Source organism: Lissotriton vulgaris, chromosome 5 (assembly GCF_964263255.1).
Source record: "Lissotriton vulgaris chromosome 5, aLisVul1.2, whole genome shotgun sequence".
Classification (NCBI taxonomy): domain Eukaryota; kingdom Metazoa; phylum Chordata; class Amphibia; order Caudata; family Salamandridae; genus Lissotriton; species Lissotriton vulgaris.
This window is the reverse complement of record NC_141693.1, coordinates 1,209,383,452-1,209,398,548: the sequence shown is the minus strand read 5'-3', so window position 1 is coordinate 1,209,398,548 and position 15,097 is coordinate 1,209,383,452. Positions and strand designations below refer to the sequence as shown.

At 44.5% G+C, this 15,097-nt stretch overlaps 1 gene segment (V, D, J or C); it reads left to right on the top strand.

The window, feature by feature from the left end:
* The window catches only part of LOC147712292 (T cell receptor delta constant-like), a 106,804-nt gene that overhangs the window by 38,740 nt on the left and 52,967 nt on the right, over nt 1-15,097 (top strand).

The window sequence follows — 15,097 nt, the reverse complement described above, 5'->3', positions numbered from 1 at the left end:
TGTCATGGAACCTAAATGGGTTGAGGGTAAAACACAGGATGGAGAGAATATTCCAATATTTAAAAGACACTTCAGAACAAATTCTCATTCTTCAGGAAACACACCTAACAGAGAATTAAAATGAGGAGTCTGTGTAAAACCAAAAGCTGGATTCATGATGTTATATGCACCACCTTCTTACATTTAGGAAAGGGTTAAATGTGATCCCCTAATACTGGCAGGAGATTTTAATTTGGTCCTAGACCCTGTGATGGATAGGTCTTTAAAGAGAAGAACACTGCAGAATTGTAAAATGAGATCTTTATTGAAAAGCGTGATGAAGCAGCTTGGCTAAACAGATATATGGAGAGAAAGAATGGGAAGCAGAAGAGGGTAGACTTTCCATAATAAGAAACATGGTCACAGGTCTAGGTTAGATTTCTTTTTAGTCAGTATGGAGCTGAGGGGATGTGTGAAAGATACGAAACTTCTAGGGGGATACTTCCAAATAAATCAATTAACAGAAGATGGACCTTAGATCGAGCCATCCTGTTAGAGGAAGAAGTAATTGAAAGATTAACAATAGATACAAAGAACTATTTTTTGACCAACATCGAAAGCTCCTCATTAGAAATAGTATGGGACGATTATAAAGCTTTTTTGAGAGGCTGCATAAAATCAATCCAAATTGCTAGGCAGAAGAAATACAGAGCAGAGGTAGAAGAGATAGAGGGCAAAATCCAGACGCTAGAGCATGAGCTTATTTCCCAGGGGGATAAAACAGCTGGGGATACCTGTGAGAGTTTGGAATCTTTCAAAATAGAATTAGCAGGGTTGTTAGATGCTAGGTTGAAGAAGAGGTGGGAGGCCAGTAAGCTGGCTCGTTTCGATTATGGGGAAGGCTGTAAGAAGCTCCTAGCCTGGAAGATCAAACAGGAACTAGTAAAAGGCAATATAAAAGTAATTTGTGATACTACCGGAAAACTATGTGAGTGTCCCACAGATATTGAGGAAGCCTTTTGAAATCATTCTGATAAAGTTTACAGAGAAGATCTAACCCCACAGGATAAGACGATAGAAGTTTTCCTCCCAAAACAATCAATGAAGAGGTGTCTAGTAATCTTAATAAATCAATAAGCCAGAGTGAAATCAAGAAGGCAATAGAACCAGGGGGAAAAGGAAAGGTGTCGGGCCAGATGGTTTGCCAGCCGAGTTGTACAAATCTCTGGTTGAGGTTCTTATTCCAGTGATGGATAAACTATTCTCCCATATCTTTGAAAAAGGTGGGAATATGCCTCCCTCGTGGGATGAGGCCACTGTCGCCCTGATTTTACGAATAATATAATCGGAGCCATAGACCTAGCGACACTCCACAAATTACCTATGGTTATCATTACGCTCGATGCTACAAAGGCGTTTTACCGGGTTAACTGGGCCTATCTAACTCATGTATTGAAAAGGCGCAATTTGGGGGAAAACTTTTGTAGGGCAGTTTCCTCGATCAATCAAACCCCAATAGCCAGAATATTGATAAACAGCAATCTCTCCTCTTCTTTAGCAGTTCAGAGAGGGACAAGGCAAGGATGTCCCCTGCCACCATTGCTCTTTAATTTATATATAGAGCCTCTTGCAGAGAGGATCAGAAGGCATGAGGATATACTCCCTTTTAAGTGAAAAACTGGGAAAAAGGGTATTGTTATATGCCGATGATATGATGGTACATACGTCTGACCTTGTGACGGCTATTCCTAACATATACAGTTTAGCACAGCAATTTGGTCGTATTTCAGGGTATGAGATTAATGAGTCAAAAACCGAGTGCAAGGCCTGGAATCTGAATGAATGTTTGTCTCCCTATATTGAAAAGAGAGATAAGGTACCTAGGCATTAGAATTACCCAATATATTGAAGAAATAGTTGACGCAAATTTACGTAAAGCTGATAAAGAATTTTCTGATTCTCTAAAAAGTTGGGCCTATTTACCTTTGACACTGATAGGAAGAGTCAACTTAGTAAAAATTATGCTTTTACCAAAACTTATTTTTCTATTTCAAGATAAACCATTAGCTTTTAAAGAGGAAGGTCTAAGGAAAGTACAGGCAAAAAAATACTCTTATATGGGCCTCCAAGGGTATAAGAATCTCATGGAAAAAGCTACGGAGAAAGAAAAATAAGGTAGGGATATGTACGCCTGATCTAATTTTTTATGCATGGCTTTTTCTAATGAGGGCAGGGAAAATGCTCATGGGCGAACTAGATGCCTCAGATATAGGGAAAATGTTTACTGAAATGTGGCAGGACTTAAAAGGAGGAGATCATGCTTTTATATACAAATTTGGAGATCCATGATTCTTCAAGAAGGTACGATTGAAGTCTCTAAAGGACCTAGATATAACCTGGTTCAAAATTAGAAAGCTGTTAAAGATTAGTTACGACAGCACCATGTTACCACTCTGGGACACTCCAGGCTCACCTGAGTGGACTAAAGACTCCTTGGTAACTCTGCTAAAATCAGCTGGATAAACTGCTGGGTCCAACTTATTCCTGATGGGTGTTTGTTATCATGGGAAGACGTGAGGGAAATTACGGACAGTGAATTATCTAAATTTAAATATTTACAAATAAAAAGTTGGTCCCAGGCGATGGCATACTGGTTGGCTGTTCTAACGATTTAGAGACGGCTTTAAGATGAGACAGCGGATCAAGAGAGAGGTGGCAAATCTTTATTGGCTCCTGATAGATTTGGCAGATGGTGACTTCACTCTCCCATCACAGTTGTGGGGCGAGTGCTTGCCGGGCTCCAGTACAGAAGTAATATGGCAAGTATCTTATAATTTACGATACTCTACAGTACAAGCTGCTAATTTAAGGAGAAATCATCTCTTCTCTCTCTTCAGAGTATACTGGTCTCCTTCTAAGCTCTCCAAGTTTGCGAAGGGAACTATTCCATGCTGTCCAAAGTGCCAGGGGGAAAAAGCTGAGGTTGAGCATATGTTCATAAGCTGCCCCAATGCTACATCAATTTTGGGGTTCTGTAACTAGATGTATGGAAGACATACTTTGTTTTGATATTCAGGTGAGCATATCTTTAGTATTTTTTGGTATTTTCCCCAATTATGAATTGTTATCTTTAGACAACAATAAGCTGTGTTTTTACCTCATTTTACTTGCTCGGAGAGACATATGTAAATGCTCGATTAAGTGTACACCTCTGACCTTTTTAGATTGGGTAAATTCCATTGAATATATATAATGAAAATGGATAAAGCTGTATGGAAAAAGAAGAGCAAGAGAAAAAAAATGTTGGTTGTCATGTATGGGCTGGCTGGATAATCTTTGATACCAAGGGCATATATGTCCAATGATTATGCCTCTACATAGAATTACTTCACCACTCGGGTCAGTTCTAGGAGCTAATCAGATAGAAGAATCGAACAGACTGAACACAAGAGGTTCTGTGTAAAGTGCATCCATCTAGATCAGAGCTCTCTTGCTGGTGGGGCCACAGAGTAAATCAAATTGGCTCTGGGTATATCTAATGATGCATAAAGACAAAAAAAAAAACAAAAAAAAAAATTAAAAATTAAAAAGGTAACTGCACTTGTGGCTGCCTTTTTAGTAGTAAAATATAGCATAGCTCTTGTATATTAACTTTATTTCTAACTTGTAATGTTTATTACAACATTTAGATTTTGATCTTAATGATCAAATAGATTACGTTGAAAAAAATCAATCCAATAATGCCTACAAAGTGCAAATAAAGGCACTGACGCATGAATAGGAAATGCCACAAACGTTCTAAGGCGAAAGCATCTACTTTATACAACTAGGTGATAAAAAGCAAGCATTTCATCATTCTGTGAGAAGCTGTCTGCCTTTTCTGTGGGAAGAGATCTTATCTTGACAGTGAATGGGGCTTAAACAGTATGACTAGCTTTAGTAGGAGTATTGTAAATGCGTGCAGCCAGGGGAAGTTAACAATAAAAAGTTCCACACAAAAGCGAATGAACACAATAATCCAGCCATGGTAATTGATAAGAGCCCCCTTTTAAGATATATTAAATACAAAAATTCACACGCAAACCCTAAAAATGACAAAATAATTAATATTATCAAAAAATTTAACACATTACTCCGCATAATTTCCCTTTTTTGGCAGCATAATTTACTCAACTATATCCACACACATTTGAGAGGCAACATTTCAGACAAATATGTGTACTGTTAAAGTGACATATGTATGACCAAAACAGATAAATAGAGAGGCCTTCCGTTGATTTATTTATTTTATTGTATTCTGACACGTGATACAGGGCCCAATACCACACAGTGGTATGATTCAAACGGGATTTGTATCAAATACAATCTTAGTGCAAGAAGACGCTGCCTGAGGATGTGCTGACTACTGGCTGCCGTACAGGGCATCTGATGAATAGATGTCAATGGTGACCCTGATCTGGCATCACGGATTTACATGTACGACCAACAGACACAGTTTACTACTTAGATTGTGTCCCAAGATTTTATTCGGGAGAAATCGTGTTTGTACCATACCACAGTGTGGTTGTGAGCCCTATATATTGTCTCAGAATACAATACAGGATCTCTTTGACGTGAGGAAGCCTAGAACCTGGCGAAACGCATTGGCTGCACACAACTGTATTGTTTACAGAAAATCTCAAATAAAGATTGAAAAAATTAACAGAAGGACCTCTCTGTTTATCTGTTTTGGTCATATATATGTCCCTTTGATGTTACTTGTGTTCTTCTGTAATGTTGCCTCCCAAATGTGTGTGGCTATAGTTGATTAATGGCGTGCTTGGCAACAACACATATGAGGTGGGCAATAGTGGTTCAAGTTGATTGGAAATAACACATTTGGTAGTGTGTCAAACAGGTCCCCGGGTTGCCAATAAATTACTCAACACTGAGGCATAATAAAGCACGCCCCTGCCGCATAATTCCACTGGCCCTGATTATAACATACCTACAAGACTGAGCATTTATTATACGCCCAGCGTTGGAGTTGACCATGATAGCTGATAGCTCAGTATTCACATTCAGGGGCTTGACTTGTAACTGGTAGCACAGCAGATCCATCCTATTTTCAGATACACTGTGATGTCAAAATGGATTCCAAGAGATCGGATTAAGGTCTTTACATTTCTTAAGTTTTTTACATGTACAGGGAGTCTGAGCAAACTAAAGTCAAGGAAGGCTCCCAATACACGGTTAACCCACAACAAAGTTTTGCTCACTTAAACAACGAGAGCACTCACACAACTTCTGTAGATAGTCAGTGCAAAATACAAGATTTATACATCTAGACATATTGGTAGTCTAGGAACCCCTACTCCTCTTTTTTTTAAACAGCAAATGCGAATTGTTAGTCAGTACAAGTACAGCCTAACACAAACTCAGAGCAAGTTCTTCCCTAGCTGCACAAGAACGAACACTCATGATGAGGAACAGGGGGGAACAGTAATTACCCCAGGTCCCTCCTACCATCGTCAGATTTGTTACTATTAGATATATCCACCTCGCAGATAGAAAAAGAACAAAAGGAATACTGGACCCCTACCCCACCCCACCCAACGGGAGTACTTAAGGTGTACCTACCCAGCATTCCTTCTGTTCTTTTTTCCTGTCTACTGACAAATGGTACGTGGAATACGAGGGATGCCCCTGCGGGCTGGAGTGGCATCTGTGGCTCCTGTGGGCCGTCATCACAGCGAGGTGGTGGTGATGGCGGATGGGCCATGCTCGTGTCCCTGACTGCCATACTGGCAGGAAGTCATGCTGACGAGGACCTTAATGGTGGACTTCCAGGTCACATGGTGTCTCGATGCTGAGTGTCTCCCGGGCTGCGGTACTGACTGGGAGATGTGCGTTTAGGCCTGTGAGGAAGTGGGCCCATGGATCGATTTTGAAAGGACACATATGGCCATGAGGCTCTGTTGCCATGGGGAGTGCAGTTCTGTTGGTTACCTCCATCTTCGAGCCAGTTCGCCCTGCCACCTTCTGTGTTTCATGAGGGCCACATGTTCCTGGGATTTTCCTGTCCAGCCTTTCAGGGGGTGGGGGTGCCAGCTGGTGGGGGGTCGCGTCTTTCTACCTACTAAGAGGTTGGGTTAGGAGACATTGATGGTGGCATACGTTAAGGGCACAGGCTGGGTGGGGAGTTAGGCCTCTCCAGTTCCTTTGTTGCCCTTGACTACCAGGTCTGGACGTTTTCACAGGTCTCCCTCTGTTCTCAGTAGGCATGGGCGGATTTTGCGGATTGGCAATCCGCAAATTTGCGGATTTGCAAATTTGCGGATTGAGAAAATCCGCAAAATCCGCGAATCCTCGCGGATTTTTTTTTTGTGTTCGCACGGGTTTCTGCAAGTTCGCGAGGGTTTTGTACAATTTCGCAAATTGCGAAATTGTACAAAACGCTTGCGAACTTGCAGAAACCCGTGCGAACACAATGTGCCCAGTAGGGTAAGTGCCTCTTGTGTGTAAAAGGTCAGAGAAAGATCAGTTCAGCAGATGAAGAGAAAGAAGCTCCTGGTCACAGGAACAGCACGGGTATTGCGCTCGTGAAAGTCAAGGATGCAAAGTCTATACAGCATCACAGCTGTCCAGCCTCGACGACGCTCACGATTGTTTTTGGGCTAATGAATGAGTCACTGAATTTGAGCATCAACTAGTTCGAGCGACCATGTGTGTGTTACTATGCAATCGCCCCGAAGGGCGCAGGGGTCCCTTAAGTGGTCCATCAGCTGATTTTCCACGGTAGATTTGGGAAGAAAGCAGACCTGTGCCCAGCCTACTCATGCAACTATTTTACAATGGCGCCAGCAAGCTGCCAGCGCAGTTGTAAAATAGTTACAAAGTTAGCTTGCACAGGAAGCACTTAGATAAAATAAAGCAGCACCTGCTTCGTTTTATCTAGTGGTTCCTGTGCAAGCTAACTTTGTAACTATTGTACAACTGGGCTGGCAGCTTGCTGGCCCCATTGTAAAATAGTTACATGAGTGGGGGTTCAACTTTTGAACCCGTTACGTCCGCGGATCTTTTTTTTGCGGATTTTGCGGGAAATCCGCTAAATTCGCGGATTGCGGATTTCCCAAAAATCCGCAAAATCCGCGGGCGTAACGGATTTCCCGCTCACCCCTAGTTCTCAGTAGGGTGACGATGCTGGGGGATGTCACAAGGACAACAGGACCAGGAGTAATGAATATTACCAGTCAGTAATAAGGCATTAACCTATATGTGAACCTTCAGGTTCTTCCTGTGAGGCGTATCCACCACTTTTTAGGTCTCGCCTAGCGACGTAGCGCATGCGCTGCACGCTTGTGAGACTATTGTCATCGGTTTTGCTTTGGAAGCGGGGGGAAAGCTACACCCATGCTTGTCATTGGCGTGCGTCAAATATGCTCGGCTTTCATTGGCAGGGAGGCATGTTTGTTCCCTCCCTGTCTCCTGTTTGCCATGCCTGACCGGACCGGAGATGTGCACGGCGTCTCTTCCCCTTGCTGCATGTGATAAGCATCTACCTATAGTCTGGGAGCCTGTAGCGGACGAGTCAATGAAGGGTTCAATAAGCGGATGCAGATGATGAAACGCCAAGAGTTCTGGCATGAACCTGTTTCAAATCCTCCCTTTACCCCACCTTAAAAATGGCTGCTTTTGTTCTGGCATAAGCTTTTTTTTATAGTGAGCCGACAACAGGAATCGCCCGTGTTGTGTGGTGATCTTGCAGCCCCTGTGAGAAGCGTAGCCTTAGAAACTGGGCTGCGCTTGCGTGGGCATTACTTTCAGGGAAAAACTTGTCTGCGACTGTCTCGTGATGAAACGCCGAGAGTTCTGGTGTGAACCCGTTTCCAATCCTCTGTTTACCCCACTTTAAAAATGGCTGATTTTGTTCTGGTGTGAGCTTTTTTTTATAGAGGGCAGACAACAGGAATCGCCCGTGTTGTGTGGCGATCTTATGGCCCCTGTGAGAAGCGTGGCCTTGGAAACTGGGCTGCACTTGCGTGGGCACTACTTTTGCTGAAACTTGTTTGCAATTGTCTCGGAGGTGTGGCTATGGCCCAGAATTAGTACCAGCGGCAGGAATAGCGGAGCAGAGCGGGAACTGCCAGGTATGTCATTGCACGGACTAAGTGGTGGGGGCATTGGCATGAGAGGGGAGTACGGGCGCAAGAGTGAATGTTGAGCTGCCTGATTGTTTTCTGAATGCAGCTTTCAGTGTTATAAGCAGTATCACACAATTCCGTTAGATGGTCTCCGAGCACCAACGCACCTTCAACATACAAGGGAAGTTACAGCCACAGCCTTCTCCAGTGGGGTGCAGTGGGACTCGTGCAGGGACATATGAAACTTAATGACCTCATGTCAGATGCTAACCAAATGTAAGCAGCACGTTTAAGACATCTGTAAAAATAGATTACGAGCACATTTATTTCTACAGAAATAGGTAACAGGTGATGGGGTGCTTGAAAACATTCTCAACAGCTCGAGCGCACACCTCTGCCCGACGTGCAAATACTACAATCACATCATTGCTCCCACTCCGCAACACTTCCTTCCTCACCTCTCAAAGAAAACCCTCAAAAGATCTCAGCTTGTAGCCATCAAAAGAACCAAACCCCTCTTAACCTCTGCTCCTGGCAATTTTTGTAATGTTCTGCAGTTTTTTAACAGTGCAGTTTTCTTCAATTCTGCCTCCTGCCACTTTTTTTCAAGACTTTTATATAGCGCGAACTCGACCCGAAGGTATCAGAGCACTTTACATAAGCACCAGTTGCATCACAAACAGACACATTCATTACATTAGGCACGGGGAGATTAAGTGATTTGCACAGAATGTAGAGCACCCCTGCCGAGACTCAAATCCAGTTTCACAGCTTCGAGGTCAAGCCGGTTGGCCACATCCTCTGATGAACAGACCGGATAGGTGAGGTCGGGGTTACAGGACATTAATCTTTTCCCTGGTATCAGTAACCATGAGTGGTGGGCTTTGCTTGGTGAGGGTTGGTCCTACAGTGGAGTATTTCGTAGGAGATGGATGGATATTATGATCCCTTCCACTGCAGCAAAGTGACGGGTATGTCATGGGTTACCCACGCGGTTGGTCTGCAGGGGAGGCGAGCGGTTTGTTTTACAGCTTGCCACGATGATGTGCTCCTTCAAAAGTGTTTGCATGTCAGAGCCTTGGGGGGGTGCAGTATTTTGTATTTTTTTTTGGCCTTGGGTTGTTTCTTTCGTGACCTAGGTTCTAACAGGCCTAATGTTGCCCTGTCTGATACCCAGCACCCCTCTAGCAGGGGCACTCTGGACCTCGTCCTGCTCCTTTTCGTTGCTGCTTTTCACTGCCCCACATTCGCGTGTACGACATTTCCCAGCATGACTTAGAGTCCCCCTGTCATTTGTATCCATGCTCCCAAATGGAGAACCACTGGAACAACAAACTAACCGGCACTACTCTGATCCACTTAAAAGAGGCAGTAAAAACTGCCTATTCATTTGGGCCCCTTGTAAGTCCCCACCTCACCCATGCTTACATTTAGGATTTAGGTGAGCGGTTGCCTAACATGAAGCCATTGAGCTGCTGTTCATTTTTCATGGGGTCTTTGTGAGCGCAACGTGGAAAAGGGTGAGAGGATGTGGTATTAAGGCCAGAGCTGCTGACTGTAGCAACTCTGTGTCAGCTCATCATTGATGGCAACAAGCTGGTCTCCATGGTAATGTTGTGTAGTGTAGTGTCATATCATCGATTGCTCAATGGTCTGTGCTGCTCTCTAAGCCACTTGTAAATTTCAAAACGTATCACGACTGCATTGAAGCAATCAACAGTTAAATATGAGCCCTAAATCAATAAAGCTCCGAAAAATAAAGTACTACAACACAAATAAATTACTACTCAATCTGCATAATGCCTCGGTGATCTGTTCTCGCAGCTTCCACACACCTGTAATAAATCATATTTCCCCTGCTTCTACAATGGAAAAGGAAATGCACATTATTAATGTACACGCACAGCTCAGGTTACAGCACAGTCACACACGAGCTCAGTAATACAGAGGTAAAAATTGACAAGATTCCGTGTAGGCGCACACATGGTGACATAATGCACCAACAGATGTATAAAGAATCAGAGGCTGACGAGAACCAACATAACACAAAGATAAGAAAATAGACCCCCGCACACACCTCTTTTTGATCCTATTCACACTCCAAATAACAAGCATTTGCAATGCAATAGGTCTCGCATTTACGCGAGTTTAAGCTATTGGCATTGTAAATGACAATGCCTTTTATTTATGTTTTTAAAACGAAAACAAAACTAAAAGGCATTGCCTTTTGTAATGTCAATAGCTCAAACATGCGTAAATGCGAGACCTATTGCATTGCACATGCTTGTTAAATGGTGTGGGCAATTTTGCATCAGTATGGCACTGGTGTTTTCACCGTTCTGCTGGTACAAAATGTCCTTTTCTCAATGATTGTTGGTGCAAAAGTTATGAAGCTTACCCCAGTAAGGGGAGAATATGTGGGGGAGAGAAGCTGCTGACTTTGGAACTAGGGAACAAGGTTCCAGGCTTGGCGTCAGCTCCACATCTGTGATTCTGGGCACATCCCTAAATATCCCCCTGCCAAAAAAAATGTGCCCTTGTATAATGTAACTGGTGCATATGTAAAGCGCTCCAAAGGCCTTAATAGACCTCCCTGAATAATTACTGTCAGGCTTGTGGGATGTCCCAGCACAGAAGCGTTAATGGTTGGGGATTAGATGTACTACAATGAGAAAAGGCGCTCAAAATCTAAATAACTATTGTGATTTAACATGATTGAATTGTCCGGGACAGTATTTTGGTTGCACAGGTATAGAGACTGATGTTTTTGTATATTTTTAAATTTCAATAAAAACAACACAAAAGGAAAGATGTATTGAGAAACGTATTCGTGCCTGCACACGTAGAAATCACTGCCTTTTCCAGGCCAGCCTAGGGGTTATAAGGCAGCAGCTAGGAGTAAACGGGTCTCTGCGAAGCATGCTTGCATCCTGATCTTTCTTGCTTTCGCCCTCCCGATGGTAAACAGGAGGGTATTGGGGGACAACGCGTTAGGTAAGGCAACTACAGTTTGATCTCTCGGGCGGGGGTGTCACGCGAAGTATGATTTCACTTGAATGACCCGGGCATTTGTTAATCGACATATCAACAGCAGTCCTCCTCTTGCTCAAAGGCATTTGATCTATGCGGCAGGTCTACAACGGCTCACACAAGTTTAACTCTGCTTTTGCATGACCTCTTTTAAAGACCAATTTATCAACACACGGTGCCCTCTACTGCTCAACTGGCAGATCATTTGAATACTACCATGCAGAAGAAGCAGTTTGACTGTCGATAAAAAACAAGCGTGGTCGTGGTTCATCAGTAACCTGATCCTCCTAGAATGCAGCATGCCACTGCTCGCTCCCGAGAGCCTTATGCCATGGGAGTTAACTTTTAGAAGAAAGGCGGTGCGCCGCCCTGCAGTCTTTGGCCATTTGCGTATTGTCTATCTTAGAAAGTCGCACGCAAAGGCCAATAGTGGGAAAAAGCACATGCAAAAGCGTGTGGTCTGAGTTTGAAGTCCTCACTAGAAGCCTCGCAGAGCAGCGCATGCACGCTGGCTCAGGCGAGACCTAAAAATGGCTCCACAAACTACCAGAGACCTTCTCTTTGGGAACCTAAATCACACGCCTATAGCCACAAGCATTATGTCTTGTACCCTGCGTTATCCGTGGGCATAAGGCATCTAGGCCCAGAGTAGGTGAACAGGGTGATCTCTGTATGCTGTTTGCACACTCCATGTGTGCTATGTTTGTACAGTATTATTTCTCTGTATGTGCACTGCGTGTATGTTTGTGCACAGTTACCTGTTGTACACTCACACAAAAGGAAACAGAAACCACGTTGTTTGTGTTACAGGTATAGATTCTAGTTCCCTGTTGCATTCTGGTACATGTAGTTTTCCATCAAGTACCCCATTTTAAATGCAAAAAAACTATTTGCCCGACAACTCCGAGGCTCACGCATGGCTTTGGAACACACTTTTTCTTTAAATAATCACTCCACAGCAAACAAAAAACATAATTAAAAAAACATTGGCATTTACTACCACAAAAGCTCTAACTTTCACAAATGCGAGACCTCTTGCATTGCAATGCTTGTTGTTTAAGTAATTGAACTTTACCCACTTGACTTAGAAGTGGACACGCTCATGCACACATGTGCAATTCCTGGTTATAGATTCCAGGTATTGAACAGACCAACATAGGTAGACATTTTACACACAGTTCATAGCACTGAATGTTCACAATTACAACATCAGAATCTGGTTGGGGCTTTCATAAGGCTAATATACACCACCCTGTTGTTAAATCTACACATTTAACTGCAAGAGCTTGACATACAACTCACTTTGTCTCAGCCCTACTGAACTTTAAAATGAACAGGGACACACAATTTCCAGATTTCTCTTTAATCCCCTGCCCCCAGCCCTTCAGTTTCCTCTGAGCTCATAACATCCTTTTCTGTCGCTTATTTGAAGCCTTTCGATGTGGCAGAAGGAAGGGCTCTCTCGTAAGTGCGTCATAAACCGCCACCTGTGTTGAGATCGCACCCAGACTTGGTTTCCTCACACCCACAGCAGTGTCAGTGACAGCGCTCTCGGTGCATGGTGTGTCAGTTACAGAGCGGTCATCCTTGCTGAATGTTTGAAGAGGCTGCGGCCACTTGCAGTCATCGTTCCCCGCCAGACAGTGCTTGAAACGGCCAGAAACGACGAGAAATGCATGGAACGTGGTCTGTGCACATGAGCGTGCAGAGAAGCGGGCACCGGGTCACCTCTACGGTAAAGTCAGAGGTTATCACCCACGCCCCTCCCTTTTCTCTCCTGCTGGCGGAGTCGCCCCGACGATCTCTCGAAAGAAACAGGCAACATCCCCTTCTTTGCAAGAACTGAGGCACAACCATAAATGCCGAGACACCACAAAGTTCTCCCTTTTTTTCTAAATCTACTCGAGCTGCACTATTGTGCAGGGAATCGTACTCGACAGAAAACAGCGTGGGACCCCGAAGGCCTCTTGAACGCGCTTCAGGGACAAACTAGTGAGCTCTGCTCGTTGTCAAGAGTGGCGAGGATGTAATCTGGGCCATCATCGGTTGGGAGAGGCCGCTGCATTCCATCAATGAATGATGACACAGAAGGATGGAGGACAATGATATGCGCAACTATTGAGTCGAGGCAAGTCTGACCCGGAGAGAAGTGTTGAGGCACGTCTTCAGGAGAGAGGGTGGGGCACAGAGATGCGGTCTGCGCAGGTGGCTGGGGCACGGCCCGCGGCAAGGCTGCAGCGCTACAGTTTTCACAGGGACCCTTTTTGTAAAGCTCTGTGACGCGGTGCTGTCGGATCAACATACACCAAAGCACTGAGCTTCGGCCAGGGGACCCACCTCAAAGTTCTGCCCGGTAAGCACCGCCCGCTGCTCTTGCTGTGCTAGTTGGAGGCAGGGCCGGCTTTAGCGCTGGTAGTGCCCAGTGCGATAATCCTTTTTTATCCCCCCCTCCCACCCCCCTCCTCCTCCTAAGATTCCCGCCAAAAGGGCCCCTCACCTCTCCATAGCCCATCTCTCTCGCATATATTTATTTTCTTTTAGAGCGCTGGTAAATGCTGACTTTACTAATCCACTCCGCTTTCCTCTTTAAATTCAGATATGTGTTCTTTGCAGCAGGCATATTAAACCTCTAAGCTATTTTATGGTGAGTCAAAACTGCCACTAGACAAAACTCCAATCTCTCTCTCTCTAGCAGGAACATTAATCACATTAGTTATCTTCACATTTTTATTGCTGCCTGAAATGTGGGCGCACAAGGAATTCCGCGTCAGGTGCTTTTATATAGTAAGTTATTGCTTAACACAGCGCACCCACCTGAGGTCAGCGCCCAGTGCGACCACACCTGTTGCACTGCCCTAAAGCCGACCCTGAAAAGCGCCACGTGCAGTATAGGATGGTCCCCAGGCACTCGTGGGGCAGAGGATGAAATATACACATAAATATACACACCATATTGACAAGTGGCAGAGTGCTGCTTGTGCCTTAGGCTCCCATCTTATGTCCTGTGGCTGCCTGCCGTCTTTTCGTGTGCAGGGATAATGTAGCAGTTTAGAAGTGCATTCACTTAAGTGTGGGGGCACATGCCAGCTTCCAGAAGAAGGCAGGGATCACTTTAAATATTCCCTTCATGTGCTCAAGATAACACATGGGATGGACCAGGAGTCAAAATAGAGGTGGGCGAACAACTAAAAGCTCGAGCCTGAAGCCTGGCTCTGGCTCAGCTCGAGGTCATGTTGGGACCTCGAGCCCACAACGAGCCAGGGTTGCAGGTGGCTTCTGTCTACCTCTCTTCCTCTGCCAGGGATGTGGAGTTACTGTCAGAGCTGCAGCCCGTGGAATCTAGACACTGCCTGCGATTCTGAGCAAATAACTTAATCTGCCCATGCCTATTTTGATGTAAGTGGTAATCATATAACATGCTTGGCCTTTGGGTCATAATGGCAGCACACAATGCTTTAGATATTTAAAGGTAAAGTGCGGCGTGTCACCATTGTCACAAGTCAATGCAATGTTGTGCTGGTGGGTGGGGCATGCCGGAGTGAACAATAAATACAATACGTTAGGGTCAGTAAAGATACCAAATGCAATGCCTCATGTCAACAGGTCAGCATCAGTGCAGGAACGACGGCAGCAATGACAGGAGGGAGGGGATGCGAGCGAGGAGGCCACAGATGGCCAACCAAAAAAAACAATTGGTCATGTCCACTGGGAGGGAACCAAGCACACAAAGGCAGGACCGATGGACAGTATTGACCAACCAGAGTAAAGGAATTTAGAAAGGCAGGCCAACTGACCAATCAGAAGCGCTGTGTGGTAAATGCCCATATCCTGAATACAAAAGACACACATTTGAGGGACGGAATGCAGAACAAATCAAAACAGTCACCCCCAGTCACGAGATCTGGGTTAAATCCATCATTCTTATGCTCACCATGCCACCCCAGTTTAGACCTGGCCTTGTGTAA